The following is a 16,234-nucleotide window of genomic DNA, read 5'->3' as shown; positions in this document are numbered from 1 at the left end:
CCGGCAGCTTTCTACGCTTCGCAATATACTAAAGAGGAGCATTACACCAAATGTTCACATTTTTATTTTAATTTTTTTTAAGAACTCTGCTGTAGATGGTGATCAGGTGTTGTGGCGGGTAGGGGGGAGCTGTAGAGTTAGGGGTATTGAACATTGAGCCCCTCCAGCTGCTCTGGAACTACATATCCCAGCATGCCCTGTCACAGTTTTGCTGTTAGGGCATGCTAAAACTGTGGAATGGCATGCTGGTGTGTGCAGTTCCACTGCAGCTGGAACGCCGTATGTGTAATTACCCCTGCTGTAGATGATTGGACCAGAGCTTCAAGATCCATTGCTGCTTCCCCCCCCCCAGTATAATGATTTGTGGCACTAGGTGGGTCTGCAAATGTTTTATTCTATCCATATATTGAATCATCACTGTATCGAGTTCTTAGGTGCAGCTGATTACACAGGAACAGCGAATCAGGTTGCTGGTAGCCGTAATGGTTACATGGGAACGATCAAACAGATGGGGACTAATTCAAATAAGGTGTTGGGAGTTTGCCAAAAGTAGCAACTCTTTAACAAGCCGCAGCCATTGGGTAACATGAGTCTTGCTGATGCTGGAGCATTCAAACTATATTTACATTGTAGGTTAAAAATGGATCATTTGTGACTAACAGTACAGTGGGGTCATTTAAAGCAAAACCAAAGATCAGTAATTGTTTTGACACCTGTGTGGGAATCACAGAAGTTTACGTCTTATATCTTGTTGGTTTTTATAGAAAATATACATTTGGTAATATTTAGAATACCTGGAGTTTATCACGGATGTTTTCTGGGTATAGTAACTGAACCCCAGAGCTCACAAACAAGGGCTTTGTTTATTCATACTCCCAAGTTACATCTGTAGTTGCTGATTGGAGCTGGAACACTCAACCAGATAAAACTACCAGCCACATGCTCCCATACAAAGAAACAGTGGGCCTGATTCGGACCCGCTCGCAAGCGCTATGCGCTCGCGAGCGGGTCGATGTTTGTCCACTGCGCACGCTGGAGCCCTCTCTGACGTGCGCATGCGCGAGACCCGGCTAGCGATGGGCCCTCCATCGCTCCGGGTCTCGCACCAAAAGGGGGGGCGGAATCGACAGCTCGCACCGTTTTGGAGGCGTGGCGGCTTCACAAACTGAGGCGTTCCCAAGCGAACGCCTGCCGTTTGTGGGCGACCCCACTGACATCACCAGTGATGTCAGTGGGAGAGCTTCCGGCTCTATTAGAGCCAGAAGCTCTCTGGGGCTTGCGGCCACTAGATCCTACCATAAGGGTCTCGTCGCAAGCCAGATGGTCTTGACCATCGCGACCATCATCCTGGCCGCTCGCAATAGCTATGCAAGCGGCCAGGATGCCACTCCAAAAAAAAAAAAACGCCCCGATTCAGAGCGAGTTCTCTTTCAGAGCGTCCGGCTCTGAATCAGGGCCAGTCTTCTATACAAAACAAACTAATCTGTAGTATCACTTTAGTGAGTGCTGGGCCAGCCTGCCCCATTTATCAAAATGTTGTAGCACAGTGACCACTTTCCCCGCAAATGCTTTGTTTTGTTTGCATAAAGCTGAAAATTTTTTGACAAAAGATAAAAACATTGAATTTGCAGATTCAAAAAAAAGTCTTATGTAAAAGTGCCAGTTTATTTCTGGAAGAAACCTAAACCATCAGTGACCTATGGGCCTGATTCAGAGATGTACGCAATGGCGACATTTATGCAAATAGAGCGATTGACATTGCACATGCGTGTAAGCCGCACTGTGCACACGCAGCGATTGTTTTGTGATGACGCCTGCACTGGATTTATTCGCAAAGTGAGTGACGGGTAACGTTTGGGGGGAGGAGTGGCTAGGCAACGTGGGCGTGTCGGGACCATTTAAACAACTTTTCATGGGCGTGCATAAGTTAGCCATTGCGATCTCTGCGTGTCACGAGAGCTGCGGTGTTTGCGGCTTGTCAGAATTGCTGTATATGCAGCGTGACTGCCCGATGTGCAACGATGTTTATGCTGTTGTACGTCGTTGGACTGATCTGAGAAGGCAGCAGTGGGGGCGTCCCTATGCTCGGTTGTGCTTTGGAAAGTATTAGCATATTTTAGCAACTGCGATCAGTGAAAGAATACAGTTGCAATTGCATTAGCGTAAGTGTCTGTGTCCGGTCCTATGTCTCCAACCACCATCCAGAGGCTTTTGCAAGAAAACCAGTAGCCTGCCCGTCTGAAAAGAGGCAGGAAACCCCTTATTTTGACACCATGCAATGTAGGTTTTCTACACAACGCTGCTGGCTTTCTCTAGCTTTAAAACATGATCTTAACCACTGAGAGGCTCATAGCTTGAACAGTCATGCTAAGCTTTGATGATGAAATAACCGGTCTTTCTTTGAGGTTATTGCCAAATGCTGCCATATTGAGAATGGTTACTACTATCTTCTTGGCCAGTTTGATGCTACCAGATCTGAATTAACCGATCCTCTAAAGCATTGCTAACGGAGGGAACAGGTAAATCAGGTGAAAGTTCCAATGAACTAACATCTACTAAATACACCCTGAGATCACTTCTAGTCATGATTTAGGCACTACATTTTATGGTTCAACCAAGATGTCGTCATATCAGCCTCTGGTGGTGGCCCCATCTTTCCACAATATGTTGGAACACTTCAGGGTGAAAGAGTCCTCTCTTTGAAGAACAGCTCTGAAAATATGCTTTCAACGTATTCACCCCTGGAATAAACACTGTCACAGCAGCCGGAACATTACATACTGCCAACCACTTCCTGCTGGTTTCTCTCATGTCAAAGAAGCTCTTGATGCTTCCCTGATGGTTGAACTATGCAACGGCTGTGGCACTGTCAGACTGTGTCATTATGGACCTCACACAGGTTGGTGTCCACTGACTAGATCATTGAAAAATCGATTCCAGTTCTATCACATGTATTTGGAGCTACAGTGCCTGAAAGCAGCACTAAAGAGTAACACCAGCCCAACCTCAACTTTGTGTTCATTGTTGCAATGTTCCAATCCCAAATGGTGAAGGGGGCGACCCCTGTTGAGGTTGTTGACCAGCCAACAGAGGAAATGGAGTTCTGCCTTCGGAACATTCACCGATTTTGTAAAGTAGAGTCTGAAAATGATTTGACTATGGCAATTCTGAGAAGGCACCTTTTTTCCCATTGCTAATGTGTCCAGAACATATAGCAGATTTTTTTTAAATTGCTGCTACAAAATGCAAGTATATATTAACTATGACTAAAAGCTGTGACTTAGCAATATTCGCTTTGCGTCTTCTTCACAAGGATTGTTCTAGCCAATTAAGTTTTCATTCAGCAGTTTCCTACTTCGGTCTGGTTGCAGCTGAGCATGATAAGAAAATGCTACATGTGGGGCGGCAGGGGATGTTATCAAAACCTGTTCCTACTGAAGCCACACTGCCATGGGAGCTAGACTGCCAGCAGCTCTCTCATGCTCTGTATGGCACTGTTACTGCTCCTGGGCTGGTCCAAGATTGTATTGGCAAGTTTCTGAAAACCTTGTTCCCTATTGTTCCTATCAATAGAAGGGGGACATCGTAATCAATCACTGCTCAGCTGGCAGAGGAAGGACTAGTATGGCTCAGGACAAGGACATTGCTCCAAGGAAATCTGTATTTATATCCCCTTAGTTGAAGGTTTTTTTGTACAATTAACCCATTGGCTTTTGTTACCTGTAATCCTGGGTTTGTTCATGTGCAAAAATAGGCAAACAACTGTCATTATCTAATGTCATTATCTAATGTCATTATCTAATTTGGAACCCATAATATCTATATTACCAACAGAGGTACTGGCTGTAGACAGAACACAAGGCTGCCTTCAGTGAGACCAGCTATCGCTGATAATTATTAACCAGTAACCTCACAAACAGCACCAGCAACTCTTGGTTAATGTGAAACCCAGAAAGCACCTAAGTTTGGAAGTACTGAACCATATGAAAGGCTGCCTTGATTTTGTAAAAGACAAGGTGTGGGAATTGGTAGGAGAGAAAGTCAGAGTAGTGCCTAGCCAAAACATTAGTTTAGAAAACGCATAGAATAATGAAGATGCTGAAAAGGACAACCTGCAGGACCTTCAGAACACATGCAGGTAAAAGATGACTGAACACGGCAACCCCTGGTAAACACTCTCTAACATCAGGTGGTGATCCACATACAATGAAAAGACAGAAACTGACTGAATTCAAAGCAAGGTCCTTTTCCATGCCCCTCTGGGAGGGAAGAAGCAAACAAGCCAAATACGTAAGCTATAAAACTGTCCTTCAAACCAGGCCAGGTCAGACATACCATATAGATAAGGGAAGACGAGGGCCGCCATAACCACATGATGGTCTGAATATGTATTATGAATGGCTTCAGGAGCCATGATGTAAAGTCAATTCTGTCGAGCACTGTAGAAAGAAGGGACTTCAAGACAGAAGGTCCATCTGAAGTAGATAAATCCAAGGTTGATCGAATAAGATACTGATTTCTGAATCAGGATGGTCTGGGCCAGTCAGGGATGATGCACAATTCCTGCACCCCTTCCAGTTTTTGGGATCAGTGGAGTCAGGACAAGTAGATTACCTGAAAAAGCCACAGAACCAATGAGATGCTTCCAGAACCTGAAGGAAATATATTTCCCAAGTCTGATAAAGGGACCCTGTCAAGTGGCCCTCCATTAAATCCTAAAGGACTGAAATCCCATCACTCAATTGTCCACTGAGTTTACTGCCTAGCACTTTGTGTCTTGTATAAGGACTCCTGAAATCGGACTTGCCACACAGTTAATAGGGAAGAGATGGGGGTGATCTTGGCGGTGTAGCATTCAGTCCTTTTTTTCCCTGGTACCAGGATATTTCCTTAGAAGCTGGACCGGTGAGTGGTCACAAACAGGTCAGTGGCAGGATAATGCAAGTACTGTATGTAGGGGATGTGGAAGATTGGAGCAGCTGTAGCATAAGTATAGGAAGCGGGTGTACTGGGACTACACTGGCTGCAGAGGAGACACTGTTATGCCATGGCTCCTGCTATTTGCAGTGTCTAGGAGATACCCCCCTGAATACCTTCCCCTCCACAGATATTGGCTCTGCACAATGTCTGCACTTTTGAAATTGTTGATGAGGCAATTGTTTCCTGGGAATAAGAATGCACTACAGTAAACAACAAAAAAGCACCTTCTGGTTGGCTTGAGTCTTTAATAGGCCCCCTAGATTGTGGGACGCAAAGTGTGCTGCCAACATTCTTCCCTTCATGCCATGGACATCGTATAGACTGGTGCAGACAAAGCAATTATGCTGTATGGGTCCTAAGCATTAAATAACCTATCCTCACTCTAGGCAGCCAGGGAGCCACTTAAGCTACAGAGTCGTGGGCGAGTTTCTCTTGTGATGTGTGCTCCTTGCAACTGCTCCCATCTGCCACTCTCCAGGTGGAAATAATTAAGGGCTGCAAGCCCGTGCCCATCTCCACAGAAAGACCATAAAAAAAAAAACATTTAGCCAGGGGCCATATAGGAAGGAGAAAGAGGAATCAGCCTTACTCCTGTTCCCTGCCCCCTAGGGGCTAAACATAGCACTGCCTGATCCCCCTGCTACCGATAGAGGACGCATTTTTACTTCATCCAAATTTCTTCCTATTTTGAGAAGGGTTCCTGTCTCTAGAGAGGGGAAATATCTCCATAGTATTATGTCCCAGCACCATGCTTCACGGTAAGGATAGTGTGCTTTAGATGGTTTGCAGTGTTTGTTAGGCTTACATCAAACATAGCACCTACCATAGGGGACAAAATGTTCTGCCCTTGGTCACATCTGGCCATAGATTGTGTCTCCACTGATATGTGAGATGGATTGTGAGAGGAGGGGGTCTGTGTACAGCCTTCGTGCTGCCCCTCCCTTTCACTGGGGTAGGTGTTGAGTAGACTCTGGAATGCATGCGCTGGTCTCTAGGAACAAAGATTTCCTGAAAACATGCACAGAAAACTGCATCTGCACACTTACATTTCATGATCTGTGTTTAGAGTTTTATGTAACTTAAGATATGTGCAACCTAAAATCGATTATATAGATGCATCCAGAGGAAACGTGTGCAACTCATCATCACCAACTTCTGCTTGACAAGTTAATATATAGAAAACAAAACAACTGACAGAAACATTGGGGTCTATTCACTAAGGCTTAGAAAGAGATAAATGGAGAAAGATACAGTCAGGTCCATAAATATTGGGACATTGACAGAATTTTCATATTTTGGCCTCTCTTCACCACCACAATGCTTTGAAATGAAACAAACAAGATGTGCTTTAACTGCAGACTTTCAGATTTAATTTGAGTGTAATTACATCCAAATCAGGTGAACGGTGTAGGAATTACAACGGTTTCTATATGTGCCTCCCACTTTTTAAGGGGCCAAAAGTAATGGGACTATCAACTCAAAAGCTATTTCATGGACAGGTGTGGGCTATTCCCTCATTATTTCATTATCAATTAAGCAGGTAAAAGGTCTGAAGTTGATTCTAGGGGTGACATTTGCATTTGGAATCAGTTGCTGTCAACTCTCAATATGAGATCCAAAGAGCTGTCACTATCAGTGAAGCAAGCCATCATTAGGCTGAAAAATCAAAACAAACCCATCAGAGAGATAGCAAAAACATTAGGTGTGGCCAAATCAACTGTTTGGAACATTCTTAAGAAAGAACGCACCGGAGAGCTCAGCAACACCAAAAGACCCGGAAGACCACGGAAAACAACTGTGGTGGATGACAGAAGAATTATTGCCCTGGTGAAGAAAAACCCCTTCACAACAGTTGGCCAAATCAACAACACTCTCCAGGAGGTGGGTGTATATGTGTCAAAGTCAACAATCAAGAGAAGACTTTGCAAGAGTGAATATAGAGGGTTCACCACAAGATGTAAACCATTGGTGAGCCTCAAAAACAGGAAGACCAGATTAGAGTTTGCCAAATGTCTAAAAAGGCCATTACAGGAGTTCCGGTGGGTGTGCCTCTGAGGAGGGCGCGTTTTAGAGAGCTCCTGAGTTCCCCAGGAGAGGCGTGGGCAAGAGAACGCCTGATGGCGGGAGGCGCACGGCAGTGAATGGGGAATATACGGGACAGTTGTCGGCAAGAGTCCATGAGAACGACCAGCTCCCGGCAGATATCCCCGGACTCTGAGCTCCAGAGAGAGTGGGGCAGCGGAGGTGACAGCGGTCGGCTGGCAGTGAAGTAGTGCATGTGAAGGCATCAGCTGTCGGCGTACACTCTCCGGACCCGGAGTCTCAGCAGTGGAAGTTGAGCTGGCTGCAAAGGGGTGAGCGTGAGGGAAGATCCATTGGTGGGCACCCGCTGGACACTTGCTGGACCCCGAGTCCCCAGAGAGAGCGGTGCAGTGGCAATTGCGGCAGTCGGTCGGCAGGAAAGAGGTGTGTGCGGAGGGACCAAGTACTGGCGTATACTCGCCGGACCCTGAGCCCCAGTAGAGGCAGTTAAATCGGCAGCAAAGGAGGGTGAGTGAGCTGATGAGAAGCCCGGATTTTGAGCCTGAGCCCCAGAGAGAGTGGGGCAGTGATAGCAGTGGCAACGAAGGGGTGCAAGTGCGTGACAAGCTTTTGGCAGAGCTCTGGAGAGAGGGGAAGCAGGACGGTAGCGGAGAAGACTACAAGAGATAGGAGTTGGCGAGACCCTGCGAGAGTGGCCAGTTTGTGAGAGATACCTCCTGGTCCCTTAGCTACAGGGAGAGGGCAGTAGATCCAGTGAAAGGCCTTGGTGCAAGGGGTGGGCTTGGATGGATAGAGATCACAGTGGCCTGCTAGTGAGAAATATCTTTTTTGATGCAGGACTTTTGTGGTTTCTTTATTCCTATAGCTGGATGTTAAATGCAGAAGACAAGAGTGAGAAATTGAAGGTACTTTGAGAAATATGACTGATTCTATTGAAATTACATCATAAATGACATTACTGGAACTCTTAAGTTAAGATATTCAGAGTGGGGTTGTTTTTTCTTTTCTTTTCTTTTTTTTAATTTTTACCACGTTATTATCTTTGAAATTATCTTGTAGGGAATGCAGAAATATCTTGAACAAACACCTGTAAAAAACATGGGGAAAAGCAAGCCAGTAGGGTCAAAAAATTTACAAAGTAAACCTAACTCACCTTCAAATTCACGTAGTAGTTTGGGTCTTGCACCAGCCTCCCCCCTGCAGCATGGAGTGCCCCCATTAGGGACAACATCTCAAGTCTCCTTAAATGCTCCTTCAGCAGCAGCAGAAACAGCTCAAGAAATGTTGATAGTAATCAAACCCTTAATGGAGCAAAAATTTCAGGAATTTAGAGATACTTTAAATGTGATGGTATTACAGATTGAATCTAACACTCAGAGAATTGGGGCCTTAGAGCAGAGAGTGAGTGATCTGGAAGACTCTATAATGGGAACCCAATCCCAAACAGAGAAACAGGAGAAAGTGATAAAAAACCTAATTGAAAAAATTGATGAGTTAGAAAATAGAAGTCGCAGGGGTAATTTGAGATTTATAGAGATACCGGAGGGAGTGAAAGGCCCAGAATTAATTAATTATCTATAGATAGATTTGAATCAAGAATTGGGGATCCCAATTAAAGAATCTCCTATAATAATAGAAAGAGCACATAGATTGGGCCCAGAAAGAGGTGACATGGATAGTCGTCCTAGACCTGATTTAGCTAAATATCTAAACTCACGTGATAAAGAAACAGTTTTAAGAACATGCCAAAAAAAGGATAGGGTGCTAATAAGGGACCAAAAGATCTTGATATTCCAGGATTTCTCAGTATCAGTGGCACAGAGGCGGAGGGAATTTTCCACAGTGTGTAAAATTATATTTGAAAACCATTATAAGTTTATGTTACTGTTTCCAGCCAAACTTAAAATCATAGTGGAGGGAATAGTTCATCTTTTTGAAAATCCAAAACAAGCAGAGGATTTTGCTGTATCTTTGATGTTAAATAGTAGCTCCCCATATAGGAGCAATAGGTAAACATATAAGATGAATTTTATCACTATTGCATTTGTTACTAGGGAATGTTTTTTTTTTTCTTCTTCTCCCTCACTAGTGGGAGTTCTCAAATAGAGATAAGAATAAGGAGAAAGGAGGGTGAAATAATTAAAAAGCACTATATTGGTATTTACATTGGAGGGCCCCATATTGATATTGAGGTTGGTATAGATTTTATAGATTTTGGTGGACCACAGTGGAGAGAAAATTTGAAAAAAGGAGGGGCTTGGATAATTTTAAGGAAAATAAATTCAGTGTTTAAAATATGTATTAAATATTGTACATGTGAATGTAAAGGAACATGGTCGGCGAAAAGGTGTAGGGTTATAAAAGAATGTTGGGTCTGGGAAATAGGATGAAAGGTATCCAGAATGGGGTACAGGTAATCGCATGGAACTTCCAGGGTTTAAATTCCCCACTAAAAAGGAAAAGAGTAGCCACACATCTGAAGTCACTCTCACCCGATATAGTATTTGTTCAAGAGACCCATTGCGCTAAATCTCAAAATATGACACTACGGGACTCTTGGATACAAGAATGTATCTCGGCACCATATATAACAAAGAAAAGAGGAGTGGCTATCATTTTTAATAAAAGATTACAATATTCTATTACAAATTCTATAATAGATGTAAAGGCGGAGTATATACTGTTGGATGTGCTAATTAGAGGGGAACCTTATACTTTGTTAAATATATATGCACCCAACAGCAATAAGATGGGATTTTTTAAACATATCTCAAATTTGTTGATGCGAAGAACAAATAATGAGTTAATAGTGGGAGGGGACTTTAATGGGGTGGCTGATTTTAAGATGGATCGATGCAATGTTAAAAATACGTTAAGTAATATAGGAGATGGAGGACTACATTTATTGGTCAATATGCATGATTTACATGATGTATGGCGTATATTGAACCCAGGAAATAAGGTATACACTTTTCATTCTCATGTTCATAGATCTTTTTCAAGAATTGATTACTTCTTGATTTCTAGTCAAGTATTAGTAAAGACACCTACAGCAGAGATACACGACATTCTGGTATCAGATCTTGCTCCCATATCTATACAATTCTATACTAAAATTCCCAGAAGTGCTATAAGATTTTGGCGTTTCCCATTGGTATTGATCCATTCTGAACATTTCTGCCAATACTTAAATACTAAGTGGCTGGAGTACATGGGTAATAATCTTGAACACGTAAAAGAGCCAGCGTTGTGTTGGGCAACATCAAAAGCGGTGATCAGAGGGTATATTATAGGATATCAAGCCCAAAAGAAATGAGAATATCAAGTGAAATATGATTCTTTTCATAAAAATATGAAAGAAGCATATTATAAATATACAATAGAGCCTACCGAGGACAACTTGATGAGGTATAGACAACAACGCCAGTTGATGGAAAGCTTTTTATTGACAAAGGTACAACTAAAGGCAGATTATATGGCAAATAGGTATTATAGATGGGGGAATAAAGCTGGGAAGTTATTTGCCAATATGGCAAAAATACAAAAAAAGAAACAAGATATTATAGTAATAAAAGACCTGAAAGGAAATCATAAGGTATACGGTACAAAAGATATCTTGATACAATTTAATTCATATTATAAAAAATTATATACAGCTAAAAATGTGGACCACCAATTACAAAATAGACTTTTAAGGGAGGCAAATTTACCAAAGATTTCTCCAGATCAGAGAGATTTTCTAAATAGAGATATTGAAGAAACAGAAGTAGCTTTAGTTATATCCCAGTTACAAAATAATAAATCACCGGGACCTGATGGATTCGCAGGAGAGTATTATAAAATATTAAAAACGCATATGGTGCCCATATTGACATCTCTGTATAATGAGATATATAAAGTAGGTGCTAATTTCCCAAATTTTAACGAAGCTCATACGATCATGATACCGAAGGCAGGAAAAGATTTAGAATTGGTGGAGTCATACCGACCTATAACATTGCTAAATCAGGATTTTAAAATACTGTCTAAAATAATCGCAAACCATCTCCAGGTGATAATATCCCACATTATAATACCACATTAGTTGGGATTCACACAATCGATTTTCTGTAAACTGGCAGCAATTATAAAGGCCTCACTTAATCCAAAAAAGGTGACAGATATGCTTCTCAGCTTGGATGCTGAGAAAGCATTTGACACTGTGTCATGGAGTTATTTGCTACAGATATTTGAGATGAGAGAATTTGGTCGGGCATTCTCTGGAATTTTCAAATATATGTATTTAAACCCGGTTACATATATAATTATAAATGGAGAACGGGGACCTCCAATGATAATGACAAGAGGGACGAGGCAGGGATGCCCCTTATCTCCATTATTGTTTAATATCGCATTGGACCCCCTGTTGAGATTTTTACAATCATGGAAGAAGTTTAAAGAGATAGAAATGGGAAAAAAAGAAATAAAAATAACAGCATTTGCAGACGATTTGTTACTATATGTATCGTCACCTGAATCTACATTAATATCAATTTTACTAAAACTGGAGGAATATGGCAAGGTTTCAGGATTTGTGATTAATCAAAATAAATCGCAGGCTATGTTTTTAGGTCCACAAGTTTGTCCTCGATGGAGTAATTCTTTGCCGATAACGGGTACAAAAATCATTAAAATATCTTGGCATACAGTTACCCAAAAATATTAAAGACTTATATGAAGTAAATATGCCACTAGTAATATGGGAAGCATTGAGTGAGATGGATAATTGGAAACATCTAATATCATATATGGGAAGAATACATTTAGTTAAAATGATGACATTCCCAAAAATATTATATCCTTTACAAATGTTACCCATACTGTTAACTACAAAAGACAAAAAAATTATTTACTCAACCTTTAGGAAATTTATTTGGCAAGGGAAGAGAGCGAGGATGAGTTTAATTAAACTGCAGCAAACTCCAAAAAATGGGGGAGTGAATTTCCCAGATTTAAAAAACTATAGTCATGCTGGAATACTAAGATTTATTCGAGATTGGATACATCAAACAGATATGTATACAGATACAGAGATTGATCAACATTTCCTACCAGAACAACACTTGATATCATTTTTACATAGTCGTAAATCAGAAATTTCTAATATATCTTTTTATAATCCAGTTCTTGTAACGGCATGGAGGGTATGGCAATTTATTAGGAAAAAGAGAGGGTTAAAAAGTAATTATTCACTATTTTTACCACTAGTACAGAATATAAAATTCCAGGAAGGAAAAGCAATCACACCTTTCAATGATTGGAGTACAAAGGGGATAAGGAACATTAAAGCACTGGTATACATATCTAATAGGTCTTTATTAAATACACAGGGAATATTAGAAAAAATCTCAATACCAAGATAACAGTTTTTTGCAATATATCAGGCACAACACTATATAAGCTCAGTGCTGAGGGAACTGAGAATACAGGATTGGATGAATTCTTTAGACACTATTGGGTAACCCAATGAAGGGTAAAAAAAATTATTTCACTACATTATAGGGTGTTATATATACCTTTAGAGTTGGTGAAATCTTCAAGAGGAATATCCTCATGGACACAAATTTTCTCTCACTTAACAATCGACACGATATTAGAAACACTTGATTTTTCGGCACGGGTAATGTCTTCATCAATGTACAAAGAAATGTTTCTTAATATTTATCATAAAGGATCTATTTCTCCAAACAGAAGGGTTCTGATGGGACTAGACGAGACTGGGAGTTGTCTAAAGTGTGGGATGGAAAGAGCAACATTTATGCATTGTATGTGATATTGTCCTTCTATTGCTAATTTTTGGGAGCAGGTATATCAATTTTCGATAACATATCTATTGGATGATTTGTTGGTTTCGCCAGAGTGGGCAGTGTTGGGAATCTATTCTGGAGTCACGAAACTAACAATGAATTGTAAAACATTATTATTGATAATATCAGCAGTGGCTAGAAAATGTATCTTGCAAATGTGGACGCAAAAAGAACCACCGAATATGTCTATATTCAAGGCTAAAATGTATTATGTTTTTTGTATGGAGTGGCTGGAAACAATGATAAACAAAGAGAAGAAAATACATTTGTTTTTTTCTATGTGGGAAGGTTATATAAATTCCCTAACAATAGATTTAAAAATACAGATATACAAGTGTTTCCAATCGACTCAATGGTATGAAACAAGATCATTAATGGGAGATATTCCAATTAATATAGACGAGATGTAGCAATATACAAGGGGAAAATGGAAAGAAGGAGGGTGAAAGACGACCATGTTCCTATATTTGTACTATGTAAAGGAAACCCTGAATGGGAAATATTATGACATGTATAAAGATGTGAGGTAGTCAAAAACACTGAAATTTTATTGATATTGAAACATATGTTGTTTTCCTTTGGGAAATAATAAGTCCTGAATAAAGTTTAAAAAAAAAAAAAAGCCATTACAGTTCTGGAACAACATCCTATGGACAGATGAGACAAAGATCAACTTGTACCAGAGTGATGGGAAGAGAAGAGTATGGAGAAGGAAAGGAACTGCTCATGATCCAAAACATACCACCTCATCAGTGAAGCATGGTGGTGGTAGTGTCATGGCATGGGCATGTATGGATGCCAATGGAACTGGTTCCCTTGTATTTATTGATGATGCGACTGCTGAAAAAAGCAGCAGAATGAATTCTGAAGTGTTTCGGGCAATATTATATGCTCATATTCAGTCAAATGCTTCAGAACTCATTGGACGGCGCTTCACAGTGCAGATGGACAATGACCCGAAGCATACTGCAAAAGCAACCAAAGAGTTTTTTAAGGCTAAAAAGTGGAATGTTATGCAATGGCCAAGTTAATCCCCTGACCTGAATCTGATTGAGCATGCATTTCACTTGATGAAGACAAAACTGAAGGGAAAACAAGAACAAGCAGGAACTGAAGACATTTGCAGAAGAGGCCTGGCAGAGCATCACCAGGGATGAAACCCAGCGTCTGGTGATGTCTATGCGTTCCAGACTTCAGGCTGTAATTGCCTGCAAAGGATTTGCAACAAAGTATTAAAAAGTGAAAGTTAGATTTAGGATTGTTTAGTTTGTCCCATTACTTTTGGCCCCTTAAAAAGTGGGAGGCGCATATAGAAACCGTTGTAATTCCTACACCGTTCACCTGATTTGGATGAAATTATCCTTAAATTAAATCTGAAAGTCTGCAGTTAAATCACATCTTGTTTATTTCATTTCAAAGCCATTGTGGTGGTGAATAGAGGCCAAAATATGAAAATTCTGTCAATGTCCCAATATTTATGCACCTGACTGTAAGTCCCAGCCAATCAGCTCCTAACTGCCATGTTACAGGGTGTGTTTGAAAAATGACAGGAGCTGGTTGGCTGGTACTTTATCTCTGTTCACTTTATCTCCATCCAAGGCTTAGTAAATAGACCCCTGAAATCTTGTGTCCATATACATATCAGAAGCATTCTGAAGACCATTTAGAATACCATTGTAAAATTCCAACTATTTGGAAATTTCACAGATAAATTCTTGGACTTACCTTTCTCCATTTTACTTCCCTCCAAGGTTTAGTGAATAGACTCCATTGTGAGAGAATGGCAGACTTACAACATACATCACAGCCAGTCAGTCCTCAGCAAACAAAAAATGAATAATTATGGTGGAATAGGTATATCGTCAAAGAAAATGAACAAAACTTACTTGAGGACCCTTCAGTATCAACCACAACAAACAGTGTAATTAGCTTCTTAACACTAGCAGGAGATAATTTTATAAGACAGATAACCCACTCTCTTGGATGGGTGGTCATGACCTAATATAAGTACTCACAGGTGGACCAAGGAGGAGGGTTAGGTACTAAGTAGCTGGGCCTGACCTTTAGCCCAGCTCAAGTGTTTTTTTTTGTTTTGTTTTATTTTTATTAACCTCTGAAAAATGTTTTACTTATCACTGTCCAATCATCGGGGACAGTCCTAATGATCAAGCTGTATGGTTCCTTCCATACCCCATTCCATGATGGAGATTGTGAGATGTCAGACTCTTAGTCCCGAAAAATTATGTTATTACTATCTTTCAAGACTGTTTGGCCAAAATTTACTAAGTGGCGGGTTCTAAACCCCGGCAGTTTGGTAGCAGTTTTGCTATACGCAGATTTACTAAGGCCAAAACCGCCGTCAAAACACATTTTAGAATAGAATAGAACAGACATTTAGAAACCGCTGCAAAACCGCCACCAAACCCCCGCCATTAGTAAATGTTGTCCCTCGTCTCTTTTCTCCAGACTGGAGAAAAGCTGCTGTGTTCCGCTGCCACACTTAAGTTTGCTCTGTAAGCTATTTAGACACAAAGCAACACTCTCTGGTAAATATAATAGTAAATATCTGTAAATATCGCCATTGCTATTATGAGAAAAAGTATTGACATAATGTGGCTGGGGGTGGCATGATGTGACGGGGTGATAAGATGTAGATGGGGTGGCATGATGTGGCATGATGTGGCTAGGTATGACAATGTGGATTGGGTGGCCTGATGTGGCTGGGTCATGACATGATGTGGCCGGTGGTGACATGATGTAACTGGGGTGTAGTAGGTATTACCGCCGGCCACAGCCTAGCAAGGGTGAAGAACCCGATCGTCCCTAAGGTAAGTATCGCTAACCTAATTCTACCCCCTAACCCTCCCTTAGGGGTGCCTAACCCTAACCTCCCCCCTAAGTGCCTAAACCTAAGTCCCCTGGGGGGGTGCCTAACCCTAACCCCCCCTTCCCCTAGCCTAAACCTAACCCTCCGGGGGGGTGCCTAGCCCTAAGTCCCCCAGGGAGCCCTAAACCTAACCCCCCCCCCCGCGGCTGTCCGCGCCCGGCTTACCTTCGTTCGGTATACCGGGCATCGGTCTTCCGGCGTATGTTTAATGACAGGCGTCAAGTTTTTGACGCCTGTCATTAGTACCACGCTGGGATTAGAGAGTCTGGAAGCTGGCAGTCGGCATTTAGACAGTCGGCTTCCAGACTACATACCGATGTAGCTGGAGTCACATGATGTGGCACGGGGTGACATGATGTGGCTGTGGGGTGGCCTGATGTGGCATCATGTGGCTGGTGGTGACATGATGTGACTGGGGGTGGCATAATATGGCTGGGAGTGGCATGTGGCTGAAGCTGGCATGATATGGCTGGAAGTG

Source organism: Taudactylus pleione, unplaced genomic scaffold (genome assembly GCF_031769625.1).
Source record: "Taudactylus pleione unplaced genomic scaffold, aTauple2 ptg000051l, whole genome shotgun sequence".
Taxonomy (NCBI): Eukaryota; Metazoa; Chordata; class Amphibia; order Anura; family Myobatrachidae; genus Taudactylus; species Taudactylus pleione.
Note: the sequence above shows the minus strand (reverse complement) of the source record.